Source organism: Herpailurus yagouaroundi, unplaced genomic scaffold, assembly GCF_014898765.1.
Source record: "Herpailurus yagouaroundi ecotype Mexico unplaced genomic scaffold, PumYag 182, whole genome shotgun sequence".
Taxonomy (NCBI): Eukaryota; Metazoa; Chordata; class Mammalia; order Carnivora; family Felidae; genus Herpailurus; species Herpailurus yagouaroundi.
In genome coordinates this window covers 29652509-29665973 of record NW_024412413.1, presented here as the reverse complement: position 1 = coordinate 29665973, position 13465 = coordinate 29652509, and the positions used below count along the sequence as shown (strand labels likewise).

At 35.3% G+C, this 13465-nt stretch overlaps 1 long non-coding RNA gene across 1 annotated transcript in view; it reads left to right on the top strand.

Annotated features, from left to right (window-relative positions):
- LOC121041055 (uncharacterized) overlaps nucleotides 1-13024 on the top strand; it is a 79741-nt gene extending 66717 nt beyond the window's left edge. The window contains exon 3 of the long non-coding RNA XR_005795545.1: nucleotides 12972-13024. This is a non-coding gene — a long non-coding RNA (uncharacterized LOC121041055). The remainder of the gene's footprint in view (nucleotides 1-12971) is intronic.
- The last annotated feature ends 441 nt before the right edge of the window (nucleotides 13025-13465 follow it).

The following is a 13465-nucleotide window of genomic DNA, read 5'->3' as shown; positions in this document are numbered from 1 at the left end:
ATTTATCCTAATTAAAATCTTGCCAGTATGATCTTTAAATATCACTAAGTCTTTAGTAAAGTAATGCTCTCTGGCCCATGTTCTCTTCTGCTTATGTCTTAGAAAAGACTGATTTCACAATAAAGCCTTAAATTAATACAACTCAGAGTACTAGGTCTGTTGGACAACCATGATATGGGTCAATGTGCTTAATGTCTTATATAAATTTCTTTTGTCCTTATTCATTTTCTTAGACGTGTTTTAGTATATTCAGAGATAGAACTTGCAGAGCTGGAACTAACGTATAAGAAAAAATGACTATGTCAACAACAATTTCTCTGTGGAAACCTTAACTAAGTAGCGGTATTCAAAACAATTAAAGCGTAGAAGGGAAATAAGAAGAAAATCTGTTCTTTCTATCTGAGAATAACAATGGCCAGCATAATTGATACTAAAAAGAGGGCATGACCACTAAAAAACACTTGTTTTTCTAACGAAAGATGAGTTTTCTATTCTGTTCACATATATAGAACTTATATGGCTTTCTCCCCCTTTTTTGAAAGAGTGACTTATGAATATCTTCTTAATTTTCATTTATATATAAATCCTGAATTTATTTACATCCTAAGCTGTAAATGATAAAGTAGGACACAAATTCCACAAAAGGAAAAATATTATATATTTCAAATTTGCTAATCTTTCCTTAACTTATTAGTTCATCCATTTGTTCATTCTCCATAGAGTTCTGCAAAGGATTTAAGATTGCTGATTGTTCTCCATTGTTTCATTATGTTTACTCATATTCTGATTCCTGTGATAGTTTTTCTTCAAACTCTAGAAAAAACTTCAATGTAAAAAGAATTTTGGTACATAATTGCTTGACAATTTGGTCAGTTCATATTTTTCTCATGTATTTAGGTGAATATATAGAAAGTAAAAGCCAGAAATTAATTAATATACGTTTGGTTATTGATTTACTCAATATTAATGTTAGCACAAATGTGATCCCTCTTATATGAGCTGTTTTCTCTTCTAGAACCCCATGAGCCACAGAGAGAGAGGGAGACGAATCCGAAACAGGCTCCAGGCTCTGAGCTGTCAGCACAGAGCCCGACGCGGGGCTCGAACTCACGGACTGTGAGATCATGACCCGAGCCAAAGTCAGACGCTTAACCCACCAAGCCACCCAGGTGCCCCAGCCTCTAACTCTTAATATTGGGTCAGGTTGTGATCTTGTGGTGATGAGATTGAGCCCTGTGTGGGGCTTGCACTGAGCGTGGAACCTGCTTGGGATTCTCATTCTCTCTCTCTGTCTCTCTCTCTCTCTCTCTGTGCCCATCCCCCTCAAAAAAATAAGTAAACATTAAAAAAAAAAAAGAATTTCAGGAGAATTTTCTTCCCCAACATCAAATGTGAATAATCAGAACCTTTGTGGATTTTTTCATTTTACAGAACAGAGCTCCACAGATAATTCTCACATACAACACATTTGGCTTAATTTGTTTATTCTCATTCTTCCTAAATAATTGAAAATTTTCAAGTTATGACCATAACTTCAAATATATGGCTTTATTCAAATTGCTTTAATGTCAATGTGTAATATTCTCATTGCCAGTATTTACTGTATGTTATGTTTCTGATTTTTGTCTTCAATCAAATTAACTTTAATTTAAAGGAAAACATGTTAAAATAGATTTTTTTTCCCTCATTTTGAAGATGTAAAGTGAACCTGTCTGTGGGATTTAACCTGATGACTATTGGATTATTTTCTATACTATCTTAGCTTCAATTTGATTTTAATATTCTTCAAATCATTTTACTAATCTCTGAAAAATACTTATTGAATATTCCCATTATTTTAATCTTCTATTTTAATGAAACTTAAAGTATTTTACGTGTCATTTTTTTTATGTTTATTCATTTTTGAAAGACAGAGAAAGAGCACAAGCAGGGGTGGGGCAGAGAGAGGGGGACACAGAATCTATAGCAGACTCCAGGCTCGGAGCTGTCAGCACAGATCCCGACGTGGGGTTCCAACTCACCAACGGTGAGACCATGACCTGAGCCTAATCTGGACACTCAACCAACTGAGCCACCCAGGCACCCCTACATGTCATTTTTTAAAAGAATCTTTTTAGTAAAATTTTATTTATTTATTTTATTGTTGAGGGGCATTTGCATCTTTTGTTCAACTTTAATTCCTTTTAAAAAAATTTTTTTTTAACGTTTATTTATTTTTGAGACAGAGAGAGACAGAGCATGAGTGGGGGAGGGTCAGAGAGAGAGGGAGACACAGAATCCGAAACAGGCTGCAGACTCTGAGCTGTTAGCACAGAGCACGACAGGGGGCTCGAACTCACGGGCGGTGAGATCATGACCTGAGACGAAGTCGGACATTTAACCGACTGAGCCACCCTGGCGCCCCGAATTCCTTTTTCTATATAAAAAATAAATATTATAAAAAGAGGGAATACTTTCACTCCGCTCATTGAAATTTGTAATATTATATTACTCAGGCAAACTATTAGCAAATGAATAGAAACCACTCATTAAATTCATATGAACAAATTACAGATGATTAATGTATTTAAAAAGAACATAGCTTGTTTTATTGTGCAAAGAGAACAATTGTGAATTTATACAAAAATTATAAAAATAGAACCTCAGATTTCACTATATCCTTTGAAATAGTGGACAAATGAATTTTAGCAGAAGAAAGGTACTAATCAGTCCTCTTAAATCTAGTTGCATGAGCTAAGTATTTCACTGAATTCTACCTCGGTCAGTGTATATGCAAAGGAAGAGATCTACCTACTCTTTCGTCTGAATTTAAAAAGTTGACGCCTACTTACAACTCGGAAAATGCGTTTTTGGTATTTATGTTCTATCTCCTCAACTAAGCTGTAAGCCTTTGGGTAGGAATGCTTTTCTGCCCATGTAGTTTTTAAATTCTGTGTACCATAGTGTAGAGAAGTAGCCTTGGGCTTAAATTCTGGAGACAGCCTGCCAGGGTTTGATATCTTTGCTGCTAGAGAACTGTGCATCTTCAGACTAGCAACTTAATATCTCTATGTCTGTCTTTCCTCTTTAGTAAAATGGGTTTAATAATATTATTGATCCCATAGAGCTGTTGTGAAATTAATTTAGAAATTCAACAAAAGGTGCTTCACAGAGGAGTCTGACATTTCCTTCTATTTTCCATTTAATAGGCTCAAAATTACCAGCCATGACCAAATTCTTGTAAAGCAGAGACAAACTCATTTGTAGTTTTGAAAGAATTCATCAGAGAAAAAAAGTATGTGAGAGCCACATCTTCGTTTTTAATCTATGTTGGTATTTTCATATCTGAGCACGTTAGATCTTGACAGAAAGTTTCTGTGCCTTGGCACTTGGAACTTTATAGATCCAAGAAAACTTTTCAAAATTTCACTCTTTGTAGAGGGTGTTGCTTTGGGAAAATTCAAAACTCTCTGCAGAAGAAGGTCTGAGAATGAACAGTTCTAGAAAGTTTCTTGTCCAGCTGATTAGCTTTGCATTTTAATAATTTTCCTCTTACATGAATACACATACACTCATTTTGAAATTGTCCTTCATTGGTCTCTTATTATGCACTCATTGCTTGAATTACTAAAGTAATAGGCGGCATTATCACAATTACATGTGTTCATGGTGCTTCACATGAGTACAATAATCATTTTAACATGCTTCTAAAATATTAATAATACAATGATTATAATCATCATTAATTACTACTAACTTCATAGGCTACCACACAATCCCAGAAAATGCAACACAAAAAGATGACAAAGAGAAGATTGCTCTAGATTCCTTTTTTTTTTTCCCAGAAGGTTATTTTAGTGGTTTAGAAGGAAAACATATGCATGCTAACTGCAGTGAAGCTAACTGTTCTAGTTCTCCTAGAGAGGTAATTTTTTCATGCAACAATATGTCTATTATTAGTTCTTATACATTAGCCCTTAGTAAATAGTATTTATTCTGTCTGCATATCTTGACAATGACTTCTCCCCACATTTGCAGCCACCCACTGAGACAATCATTGCCACCATTCAGACACACAACAAACTAAGGTTTTATTACTTTAATTTTCGAAACAAATTATACCATGCTAAATTACAACACATGGAAATAATTTTTAAAAGACAAAGAGAACAGCAGATTTTACCTTTTTATTAAGTGAGCTATATGTAATTTCAAATAATGGCTTATATTAAATATTGTCCAAATGTGCAAATATTGTGTGACTGAGTGCTTTAGCAAACATCAGGTTCCTGAACCCTTTTGAAATTAAGTGGAGGGGACTATGCAAGTTATTTTTAATCTGGTGTTTTATAGTCTTGTAAATTTGGATTTAAGTAATAGCTGGTAATTTCAATATGTGTATGCTCTCCACTAGTGTATTCATGTGTTTGGTAATTTAGTATATGTGTACACTAAGGATATATATACTAGTATAATGAGAATGTATATATTATACTATATATTGTATACATATATATTTGTATATTGTATATACAATATATATCACGTATTTGATATTATAATGTATATTATATATTGTATACAATATATATGTATATTATATATTGTATACAATATATATCATTGTATATATACATATATATACATACATACGTATATACATATATATAACTACAAACTGTAGTTTGCATCCTAACTTCAAACTGTAGAATGCATCTTTTTATGTTTCCAGCTAGAGCTGCAAAAGTGTCACAAAGACTAACAGAATCTGTTCTAAAGAATGATGTGTTGTTATCTGAATTGACACAGAACAATGTTAGATTAAAAACTCAGATGTACTCTTAAGGTTAACAGTGGGAGATTACACTAATATCAAAGAGCTCAAAACAGGAAATGTCCTTTAGCAAAGTTTCTCCATGTCTCCAAGATTTTCGAACAGCCATTTAGGGGAAGATGCAAAGTATAGTGTACACTTTTAGTTTGGACAAATGAGGAAAATTTTGTCTAACCATTATCATTTCCAGTAACACCAATGCTCACAGTGTTTTAAGATAGAGACTCAGCTTTGGAAACAAAACAGTGGGAGCTTTTTAGGATACCAATTCAAATGCCACCCAGCTGAGTAATGATCTGGTTGTTGTTACCAAACTTATTATTTCATGTCTGCTTGGTGATTAATGTCACTTGGAATTAGTATATCCTTCAGTTCACTCCCATATGGACAAGTGCTACCATTCAAATATCATCATCGTGTTACCAGTTTGTCCTGAGAAGCTACTGAATACTTCAATGTCCTCTCTTCATATTTAATTAAAGATTGATAGAATGAGGGAATGGTCTGATGTTGTTTATGTCCTGTGAGAGCAATTGATTACAGCTAATTTTCATGCCTCTGTAGGGTCCATTCGGTGATTGACTTCAAGAAAACTCAGAGCAGCTGGTTCCAATTCTGGACATACATAGAACCACCTAGGGAGCTTTTTAAAAATATATGTTACTGGGCTTTAACCCAAAGTTACTGAATGAGAATCTCCAGGGCTTTTTCCCATCAAGCTATATTTAAACATGTTCTCTAAAGAATTGTATTGCAGCTGCCCATGGACTGGCCTTTGGAATCCATTTACTAAATTTTGAAATAAGTAAGTTTCTAGTTCTGATGCTGTCTATACAGCAAGTCCTGATCCAGTCCAAATAATCTTGAATTTCCCACATCTATAAAATGAAGAGAATATCCACATTAATTTGTTCTGAGGACTACATGAAAAACACAAGGAGACTGTCTAGCACAGTTCAGAGAGAACAGTGTCTCTATGGTAGGGCGAGGAAGAGACGGTTATATGTTCACCCAAATCCATTTTCTTTTATTTCTGGACACACAGCTAGAATGCATTTCTCAGTACATCGTGTGGTCAGTTGAGTTGATGTGACTAAAACCAGGCCAATGGAATGCAGCAGAAGGAATGCAGCAGAAGGAAAAGTGAACCACTTTTAGGTTTGGATTGAAAAGACCTCCACAGTCAAACTATACAATTGTTTCCCCTTCTGACGGGCTAAGTGAGATGACCTACAAAGCCTCCTTGGGATCCATATGTTGAACATGAAAATTACACAAGATAGAATAAACCAGGGTTCCTGAATGATAATATGGAATGCCACCCACCCATAAACACAAATATTTGTGTTAAGCAACTATGATTTGGGGTGTAGTTATTACAGCAGCTAGTACCTTATGTTTGTTTGTTGTGCAATTAGTTTTTATTTTAAAATAACGGTAACATTTGAAAGATTTTTTTCTATGCTTATCTGTCTGTTTTCATATTCTATTTTATCAATTGTGGAAACCACCGGGAATTTCAATGTTCATAGGATACGACGAGCATTTTGCAGATTCCTGTGGCAACAGTAAAAACCTGTGTTGGGGGGAGTATCCAATCCTTTAAAGAAGATCACCTGCCACCAGGCACCATGCTACATGATCCCAGTGTTTCTCTCCTTCCCCTTTTAGGGACAGTAGGACACATACACATAGTGGAACTTAATTAGGAAATTGATTGGAATAGGGGTGCCTGGGTGGCTCAGTCAGTTGAGCATCTGACTCTTGATTTCGGCTCAGGTCATGATCTCACTGTTTGTGGGTTCAAGCACCGTTCAGGCTCTGTATTGACAGTAGGGAGCCTGCTAGGGATTTTCTCTCTCTCTCTCTCTCTCTCTCTCTCTCTCTCTCTCTCTCTGCCCCCTCCACCACACGCATGTGCTCTCTCTCTCTCTCAAAATAAATAAATAAATAAATAAACTTTTTTACGAGGAAATTTATTGGAATAAAGGATACTGTACAATTTGTGCCATACTCCAACACACTACATCATCATCTACATGTCATTATGTATGAAAAATTATTTACGAGAAATTTCTCCCAAGAGCGCAATGATTATGCTTCCCTCTTCACTATTGCTTTTGGGGATTTTCTTTTCCTTCTCCTCTGTCAACTACTTCTAAGTAGCCCCTACCTTCATATCAACTCTAATATTATATTATACAAGGTTGGTCCAGAAGGGACTTTGGGAAGAACAGGAATGATGTGGAAGAGAGGGTATATGGGAGAATAAAAATAAACTTAATTTTTTTTCCAACTTCTCCTTTCCACCTCTAAGGTTTCAGGGTAGCATCTTCAGTTCCTTATGCTATTTTTCTCAGGTCACTCACATTGCCCCAACATTATTCTACATCCCGCATTCCTTCACATTCAGCTAATCTGATGCCTTAGAGAGGCAGAGTCTCTTTTTCTGCCTCTTCTGAGGTAATTAAATCTTCAGTCCTTTTATACTCAGAGACTCATTTTAGCAAGTCACTATAATTTGATATTTCCTATACCATCTAAGTTACAGGTCATACGTATAGTTCATCTCACTTGCTAACTGATAAATCTTTTGTGATTTCTTGGAATGCTATGTTTAGAAAGGCTTGAGTCCGGTGTGTTGTCTCAGCAAGAAAGAACACCCTCATCAGTTAGGGACGTCTTTCTCAGTTGCAGGAGGAGAAGCAATGGCATTCAGGCCAGGTGGTTGTACCCTGGTGCTCTTTCAAAAAAATAAAATGAGGATGATGAGAATTTTCACTACAAAAGGAAAGTTCAAATGAGCAGGTCTTTTTTGTCTTTAGGAATGGTATAGGTTTGCCTTCTCAGAGTTCAGAAGAGATCAGTTTTCATACATACTTTTGAGATCTAACTATATTAAAAACCAAAGAAGTACAAGACAATATTATAAATATGATAAAATATTTTATTCCTTAAATTTAATAATTAAAGACTTATGAATATCATCTTTCATTCCTTTTGATGTATTCTCATGACCGTATACATAAGCTTATTTGGTGATAAAATTAGGAGCCAAGGGGCACCTGCGTGGCTCTGTCAGTTAAGCATTTGACTCTTGGTTTTGGCTCAGGTCATGATCTCGTGGTTCATGAGTTTCCCACATCAGGCTCCATGCTAACAGTATGGAGCCTGCTTGAGACTCTCTCTCTCTCTCTGTCTCTCTCTCAAATAAATACACTTGAAAAAAAAAGTAGAAGTCAAAATTTTGAAGTCTTTCATTCATGGAGATTTGGCCAAATGGTCCATTGAATTTGACTCTGAAAATAGGCCACATAATCAGACTGATTTCCTCCCATGGAGGACATAATGGGAAACACTTGTCAAAAGGAAGAGTGAAGCAATGAAATAGAGAATATTAGGCCAATGTCTAAAGTAAGTGGAATAAGAGAAAGAAGGTGACTGATAAACTGTTTCAAGATGGAGGCACATGGTATCAGGGACCACTGACACCCATAAGTCCTTAGGCCTTTTCTTGTGGAGTCCCCTTCCTTGATGTTTTTCCTCAGATTGTCTTTCATTAAAGAGTGGCCCACCGCAGCTGCTAACTCTTGAGACACCAACTGGATCCTTGGCCTCAAGTGCTGTCAAATAGAGACAGTATTTGTCTGTGGAAATATCTTATTCCTGATGCTTGGTAGAGATGGGGAGCTGTGGACAGAACTTCCTGACTCATTGCAGTAGGAATGTAAATATGCCTAGAAACTCACATTTTCTATCATATAGCATTTCTTCATATAAATATTGGTAGTACTTTTTAATTTGCATAGAGTTCTAAACCTTGTACTCATTGTGCGAAATCACTAGACTTACCTGTGCTGAATGGATAATAATCACTGTGTATAACATTGTATCTGTGAAGACATATCTGTGAAATTCCAAATAATTGACTTCCAAAGAACATTTGCATTGCATCAATTTGTAATTGGTAAGCTCATTTCCCTGCTTTCTTTTTTTCAGTTATATAATGAAGTTGAATGAAGCAGGTGTCAGATCTACATCTCTCTATACACTTATTTTACCAGTTCAGAAAATGAAGAAATGAATTTCATGATGCCAAGTCACTGTCTTAGCTAAATGTATTATATCAGATCCTAATAGTGTCTCACACTAAATCATTCCTGTGTCAACATCATGTTGCTTAAGAGGAGACAGAACTAAGGAGTATTTGCTTACTAGAATGTGAAAGCTACAGGTCTGGCTATAGGTAGGTACTGCAAATGTTGAATTTTTAAAAATGTTTATTTATTTATTATTTTGAGGGGGGGGGGAGGAGCAGAGAGGGAGGGAGGGAATCCCAAGCAGGCTCCATGCTGTTAGTGCAGAGCCTGTCGGGAGCTGGAATTCATGAACCTCAAGATCATGACCTGAGCTGAAATCAAGAGTTGGACACTTAACCAACTGAACCACCCAGGCACCCTTGCAAATGGTGAATGTTATTATTGACCTTTCTTGTTTTGCATTCTTAAATATCTTTTGATGAAAAGGTGACAGAAAGGGAGCTTTTTAAAAGACACATTTGGGGTGCCTGAGTGGCTCAGTTGGTTAAGGGTCTGACTTTAGCTCAGGTCATGATCTCACCATTTGTGAGTTCAGCCCTGCATCGGCTCTGTGCTGACCGCTCAGAGCCTGGAGACTACTTCGGATTCTGTCTCTGTCTCTGCCCCTTCCCCCCTCACACTCTGTCTCGCCCCAAAATAAATAAACATTACAAAAAATTAAAAGACACATTCAATGAATAGAAACAGTTAAAATTTTATTTGACCTTATTGTGATTTTACTTATGATTTGGGGGAACTAAGACAATGGAGTGCTATATACGATATAAAAATAATAATGTAAACCTTAAAGCACACTAAACAGCATGATTGTCAATGGTATAGACATATGTGGTAAAGGTGTAAAAACATTCACAGAAATATATTGCTGATATTAGGCAATAGTTCTGGGGAGGCAAAACACTGAGATGGTGGCCAAGGCTTTTGTTGTTAGCTATATTTAGTTTTTAAAGATGAGATGCAAATATAAAAATATAGTAATATATTTAAAAATGTTATATCTGTAATTTTTGTCCATTAAAATATTTTAAGATATTTAAAAATATATTTATTTTATTACTTTTTGAAAAGTATTTTAATTCTAGTTAGTTGACATACAGTGTTATATTAGTTTCAGTGTACAATACAGTGATTCAAAACTTCCATACATCACACAGTGCTCATCACAAGTGTACTCCTTAATCCCACTCCAATTTAATTCATCCGCCTTACCCACCTCCCCTCTGATAGCCATCAGTTTGTTCTCTATAGTTAAAGTCTGTTTCTTGATTTGCCTCTGTCTCTCTTTTTTCTTTGTTTATTTGTTTTGTTTCTTAAATTCCACATATAGGTGAAATCATATGGTATTTGTCTTTCTCTTTCTCTGACTGACTTATTTTGCTTAACATTATACTCCCTAGCTTCATCCATGTCATAGGAAATGGCAAGATTTCATTGTTTTTAATGGCTGAGTTATATTCCATATATATATTCCATATGTGTGTGTATACATACATATATATATGCCACTACATATGTGTGTATATATATATATACATATATACGTATATATATACGTATATATGTATATATATATATATCTTCTTTATCCATTCACCGGTTGATGGACATTTGGGCTGTCTCTGTAAGTTGGCTATTGTAGATAATGCTGCTGTAAACATCAGGGTGCATGTATCCCTTTGAATTAGTTAGTAGTTTTGTATTCTTTGGGTAAATATCTAATAGTGGAATTGCCGGATCACAGGATAGTTCAATGTTTTGTTTTTTATTTCTTTTTGAGAGAGAGAGGGAGAGAGCGTGGTCTGGAGACGGGGGGCAGAGGGAGAGAGAGAGAGAGTTGTAAGCCGGTTACACACTCAGCATGAAGCCTGATGTGGGACATGATCCCAAGACCCTGGGATTATGACCTGAGTAGAAATCAAGAGTTGGACGCTCAATGGACTGAGCCATCCAAGCATCCCAGGGTAGTTCTATTTTTAACTTTTTGAAGAGCCTCCATACTTTTTTCCACAGCAGCTGCACCAGTTTGCATTCCCACCAACAGTGCAAGAGGATTCCCCTTTCTCCACATTTATGCCAACACCTGATGTGTCTTGTGTTGTTGATTTTAGCCATTTCGACAGGTTTGAGGTGACATCTCATTGTGGTTTTGATGTTTATTTCTCTGATGATAGGTGATGTTGAGCATCTTTTCATGTGTCTGTTGGCCATCTGTATGTCTTCTTTGGAAAAATGTCTGTTTATGTCTTCTGTCCATTTTTAATTGGATCAATTTGTTTTATGGATGTTGAGTTTTATAGGTTCTTTTTGTATGTTGGATACTATCAGATGTGTCACTTGCAAATATCTTCTCCTGTTCTGTCAGTTGCCTTTTAGTTTTGTTGATTGTTTCCTTTGCTGTGCAGAAGCTTTTTATTTTGAAGTCCCAATAGTTTATGTTTGCTTTTATTTCCCTTGCCTCCAGAGGCTTATCTAGAAAGAAGCTCTTACAGCCAGTGTCAAAGAGGTTACTCCCTGTGTTCTCTGCTAGGATTTTTATGGTTTCAAGTCTCACATTTAGGTCTTTAATCCATTTTGAATTTATTTTTGTTTATGGTTAAATAAAGTGGTTCAATTTCATTCTTTTGCATGTTGCTGTCCCATTTTCCCAACATCATTTGTTGAAAAGACTCTTTTTCCCATCGTATATTCTTTCCTGCTTTGTTGAAGATTAATTGACCATATAGTTGTGGATTCAAAAAAATGCGCTTAAAAGAAAGGAATTATAGGATTGCAAAGTAAGAACAAGTTCTTTTAACTTTTTTTCAAACTTGTAGGGAGTAACTATTATATTCTGAACTGAATCACTCAGTTATTTAATTTAGGCTTTAAAAAAATCCTACTCACTTCTGGGAGCTAATTGTGGGTTGAGCAATCTAACTTTGATACTGTCTTACTGTTTTGACTTCATTTCATCTCCATTAATTAAGTTACATTTGTTACCTAGTATAAATTCATGCATTAAAAATATGAGTTTTAATAATAAGCCTCTTACTGCTTTTAAATTTAGAAATAAATGATTTCACTGTGAAATATACATATTTGGGCTCTTCTTCATATTATATTCTATCAAGTAGGGTAGCACTGAGGGTGATGAAAGTGGATGGTCACAATAGTATCACTGCATCATTGTAGAATAGCTCTTATTACAGTTTGAATCCATAAAGGAATTATGGTTATTTGGAAAGAAAATGGGGGAATGCATGAAATGGATGGAGAGAAAACTTTCATCTTCTTTCCTTGAGAATACACTTTAGGTAGCTTAGAAAATTTCCATAAATTAAAGTATGAAAAAAACCCTGAAATTGGTAGCAGAAGACAACCGGGGTGGCTCAGTCAGTTAAGCGTTTAACTCTTGATTTCAGCTCAAGTCATGATCTCATGATTCATGAGATCGAGCCCCATGCTCGGCTGTGTACGGACAGCATGGAGCTTCTTGAAATTCTCTCTCTCATTGTCTCTCTGCCCTTCCCCTGCTCATGCTCACTTTCTCTCAAAATAAATATATAAACCTAAAAAATAATATCAGAGCCTCTGAGGATAAGAATTAAAATAGAGATACATAGTAAAAGTAATAGAAGTGTTAATTTTTTTATTCATATACATTATGATCTTTTATGAAGGGCCTCTAATCTCCCAATTAGCCAAAAATATTCTAGGCTTTTTTAAAAAATATTTAATATCAAAATTAAAATGAGTCACACACTATCCTGAGATCCAATAAAATGCGATTTTCTTTCTTTTTAAATTTTTGTCTAGGTGTAGCAAAGAATATTCAGATGTGGATTTGGAACTTACCAACATTCACATAATTTATGAAAGTCCTGATCAAAATTCAGAACTCCACTGACTTACTACATTGCTATAAGGGGCCAATCAACAGCAACACAGCTTTAATAACTTTAATTGCATATTCGGCTGTGTAAGATAACAGAAAGAAAACGTGTTAAAGCAACTAGCATCGTCTTCACCATCATGACCTTTATCGTAATGGCAACTAACTTCTTTTTAACTCTTCGCAGATTGCAAAGTGCTTTCATCTCCAGCGCCTTTTACATCTTATAGTCCACTGAAAGTAAGTAGAACATGTACTATTTATTCACTGTAGACTTGGAAAGTCTGAAAGATACAGAAATCTTAAATGCCACAAACAAGACATTTATGCTGTTTCTATCTCACATGGCATTTAAAAAATATGAATGCAGAGAAGTCAGTTAGAACAAGGTCATGTGAGCTAAACAATGGGTGTATGCCTATTTTGAGATGATTCCCTACAGATCTCTACTGTTTGATTAGAAATAGCCGAAATAACATTAAAATACATGGAAAAATATATATCTTTTGATTCATTATTATGAAAACCCTAAAAGAAAACGAAGTTTATTAAAATGTGGATTTAAATGGAAGAAACCATTCTTTGATTGAATCACTCACAGTTGGTGTTTTACTTTGGAGACTTATTTATTTTTAAACTCCTGGGTGAATTTGGCCTCCTTCTACATGAATAACCAGTTCT